Below are 4396 nucleotides of genomic sequence, written 5' to 3' on the forward strand. Positions count from 1 at the left end.
AGGATAATATTTTCTAGTTCCAGCCATTTGCCTGCAAAATTTGTGAAGTCGTCATTTTGAATAACTGAGTAGCAATCAATTGTGTAAATGTACTATATTTCCTGTATCCATTCTTTTGTTGAGGGACATCTGAGTTGTTTCCAGCTTCTGGTTATTATAAATAAGGCTTCTATAATTATAGTGGAGTACATATTCTTGTAATATATTAGAGCTTCTTTTGGGTATATGCTCAGGTGGAATTATTTTAAAGACTGAACTTTTAAGATGTTTGAATTTATAAGACTGTGAGACTTCCTAAGTTTGTAAAATGTATACTCTGGTGTTTATATTAATATGTGGTCTTGGGAATGGACAATAAAGAAAAGTTTGTGGCTTTATAGCATACAACCCTGTTATCACTATGACCCCCAACCATAAAGTTGTTGCTACTTCATAAGTACAATTTTGCTACTGTTATAAATGTAATGTAAATCTCTGATATGCAAGATATTTGATATGTGACCCCTGTAAAGACCCCTGATATGACTGACAGGTTGAGAATCCTTGCTTCACAGGAAAGTGTTTGTGTGTCAAGTTGACCAGACATCTACTGTGCTGGATTGGTTTATGCCAACTTGATACAAACTAATGTCATCTGAGAGGAGGAGACCTCAAATAAGAAATGCTTCCATAAGATCTGGCTGTAGGCTAGCCTATAAGACATTTTCTTAATTTATTTTTGATGGGAGAGTATCTAGTGCAGTATGAGTAGTTCTATCCTTGGCTTGTTTGTCCTGGGTTGTATACGAAATTAAGCTGAGAAAACGATGAGGAACAAGCCAGTAAGCAGCATCCCTTCATGGCTACTGCATCAGCTCCTGCCTCCAGGTTCCTGCCCTGTTTGAGTCCTGTCATGACTTCCTTGGATGAACAGTGATTTGAAAGCATAGGTCATATAAATCATTCTTCCCTCAATTGCTTTGATCATTCTGTGTCATCCCAGCAATGATAACCCTAACTAGGACACGCTGTCATTGTGTAATAATTTCCTTCTGAGGAGATTGACTATGCCACTGTTCTTTTAATACTTACCTCACTCAAAGCTCTTTGTTAATGTCAATATGTTAGCTATGATAGAATGCATAGAAGAGATTCCAGAGGAGTTGTGAGAATGTTCTAAGCATGGTACTTTCAAAAGATACCAATATGAAGAATTACTTGGAGATTGTAGAAGAAACAGTTGTTAACTTTAATTAGTATTTCTGTGTAAAGGAGGAGAAGACATTTAGGAATCACATTTTCTTTCATTCTCTTAATTTCACTTAAAAATTATAAGTGTAATATTTTCCACTCATTTCTAGTACATTAATCAAGAAATCTTATTCTTCCCTACCAGACATGTGCTCCAAGATTCTTTCCTTTGATTCTGATATGAATATCTGTGCAAGGAAAGATTTTTTAATTCTTTGGTTAATCTGGTGATCAGAAGAAAGATCAAACATTACCAGAGACATCAGTTTAAATGTGAAAGCTTTGAAAGGACAAAGACCGTTTTGTTTTTCTTTTTTTTGTTTTGTTTTAGAAATGATCCCTCTAACAGAGCTCTGACTGTTCTGGAACTCTCTATGTAGACCAGGTTGGCCTCAAACTCAGAGATCTGCTTCCTTAGTGCTGGCCTACCACATCTGGCACTGGAAAAAAAAGATATTTTTGTCTTTGCCATTATTTGCCACCAAAAGTAAGATGCCTTTTAAATGGCTGGATGACATCATATGAAACTGGGTCTAACCATGGGAAATACATTAACATCATTAAATCCCTTGCCCAAACAAAACTATAGTTTTCAAGTGCTTTTCATTCTTTTGAATGCACCCTCACATAATTTTTTCTTCTCTAATGCAGGAAATCCTCAACCTCATTTAAAAAACGAGACCATGAAAGACCTCCGCCAGGTACCTGTGCTCAAATACATCCAGTATCTAGTCCTACCTTCTCCAAACATCATCATGACTCTGCTGGGATCTCTTGCCAGTCTGTATGTCATGCTGGTCTTGACATTTCCTTCGGTTTCCAGAAAACCCACTGCGGTGTTGATTGGTAGCATAGCCCAGGCAGATATCTTAGTTGGCTGCAGCTTGCTTTCTGCCGTCTCAGAAGGCATCATAGAGAGTGAGTCATCGTCAGCTTCTTTTCAGTCAGCCTTGAGGCAGAACCTCCAAATTGCAAATATACATGCCAGTTCCCTTTTACTCAGCTGTGTTACCCTTGAGGCTTTTCTGATTACTTTTCTTCCAGTAGAGACACGCACGCAAGGAACGTTAGATACCAGAGTCCACTTAAACTCATCTGGCCTGTTGTAAGTATCCAGTGTTTTCTATCAGCTTGAGGTGTCAAAAGGCCCAATATCTCCTATCTTGGCATCCAGCGCAAATTCAGCTATTGATGAGTTTCTTTATTGAAATAAGGTTGATGAAATTGCTTATTTACCCTCATTGAGTTCTTCTGAGAATCTTCAATGTGCATCTTTTCTATAAAATGTATTTCGAGACAATTATAGTTTAGTTTTAAGGACTGTGAGATAGATTAGTGCTCAGTTGTTTTTGGTCAAACAGTCATTTATGATGCTGTAGCTGGCTTTATAGCCACTGATTAGCTTTAGTTTGTTCATATTAAGAAAATATATTAACATCCGTAGTGTACATGGCTTCATCTAAACAGGAGAACATGAAAAGCAGACTTTTCCAGGGATTGTTGTCTGAAGACTGCTCCTTGACTTTCCAGGCTCTTCTTTTCACTGCACATTTCAGCATCAGACTAGCACCTGTGTCCTGATGTTCTAGCCTGAGTGTAGCCCACAAATTTGAACTCTCCAGCTCTGAAAATCATATGAGACAAAAATAAAATGCTCAGTCTGTATAGCGTTACTTTGTATGTATATATGATTTCAGGACTGACCACCTGGTACTGGGTATCCAATTAGTGTGCTCTTCCCTGGGGAAGACTATTTCTCCAGCTCTCAGCAGTCCTTAGCTGCCTATAGTTCTTTGTCTAGATTCGGGATCCTGTGAGAGTTCCTTCATCCCTGTTAGCATGTTTGTTATGGCCATCCTTGTTCAGGTCATGTTTAGATGGCCATGTTGGTGAGGCTTCATGGATGAAGTTTCTGACATTATCAGGAGACACAATATCATAGCAAACTTTATTTTCTCTAGCTCTTAGACTGTTTCTATCCTCTCTTCTGCAATTACAATTGATGAAAAAAATTGGATATTTGGCAAAGACTGGAGAGAGGGAGAAGTGGAAAAATGCTGTAATCATATTATAATTTCAAAAATAAAGAATTTCATACCCTATATGTCTTGTTTATTTTTCATTTTGGAGAACCTTGATCAAAGCTGATTTTTGCTACTAGGAATCATCCCAAAGAAATGTAATCTTTCAAGTTCTCTGAATTAGTTTTCTGATTTTTGAAGTTTCTTCTTGAATGTGACTAGGTTGGAGAGCATTGATTTCTAGTAGTAAAAGGGTTCTGATAGTAGATGGTGTGGTGGGTGTCTCTGTCACTCTCTCTCTCTCTCTCTCTCTCACACACACACACACACACACACACACACACACACACACAGGACTTGAACTCACTATGTAGCTGAGACTGGTATTTGACTCCTGATCTTCCTGACTCTACCTTCCAAGTGCTATTACACCTGGATGGGCACCCTAGATCAACCTTATAAAACTAGTGAGATTACAGAGATTGAACAATCAATTCCTCCCAATTTTGCCAGGTGGAAAAAGAAAGGAATGAATTAATGACTTTTAATTCCAAATTCAAGTGCTGCATTAATGACTTGAAAACATACAAATCTCCCCTGAAAGACTCTTATCTATAGTGGCCAAACTGACACAATGAAAAACTAAATATAAATGCTATCCTTTGAGCAAGTTTCAACTTAACTAGAACACCTAATCTTGAAGAATTTTGCAGTTAAGTGAAGATATAACTGGAAAGGAAGGGGTTATTCAAATCTGACACAGGGATAAATGGCCACATGTTAATAAACCTGAGGACACCGAACCCCTAAGATTAGGAAAGTTCCTTTTGTCAGTAGAAGCAGCCTCATCAAAGAACACTATTTTGCCAGAGAAACTATTACAGAATTTCTTATCAAGATTGCTTTTCATCTCTCAAGTTTGTTCCTGGGGCCTACCTGGCTATTCCTCAGTTATTTCAGTTAGAATCAAGTCCCAGCAAGCACTAAAGGGTGAGGTGTGTTACATAAGGATGTTTGTTAAGAACCAGAAGAACTGTGGTTTTTCCAATTTCACAGATGGAAATGAGTGAACTGTTTGGTAATGGATATTAAGGGTGGAGCAGAAGCATAAGGAGGGCATAGCATTGGATGAGGTCCAATGTAGT

At 37.9% G+C, this 4396-nt stretch overlaps 1 pseudogene; it reads left to right on the forward strand.

Moving 5' to 3' along the window:
• Positions 1–1913: 1913 nt before the first annotated feature.
• On the forward strand, positions 1914–2541 carry LOC116889033 (annotated as a pseudogene).
• The last annotated feature ends 1855 nt before the right edge of the window (positions 2542–4396 follow it).

The sequence above is a fragment of the Rattus rattus genome, chromosome X, assembly GCF_011064425.1.
Source record: "Rattus rattus isolate New Zealand chromosome X, Rrattus_CSIRO_v1, whole genome shotgun sequence".
Lineage (NCBI taxonomy): Eukaryota > Metazoa > Chordata > Mammalia > Rodentia > Muridae > Rattus > Rattus rattus.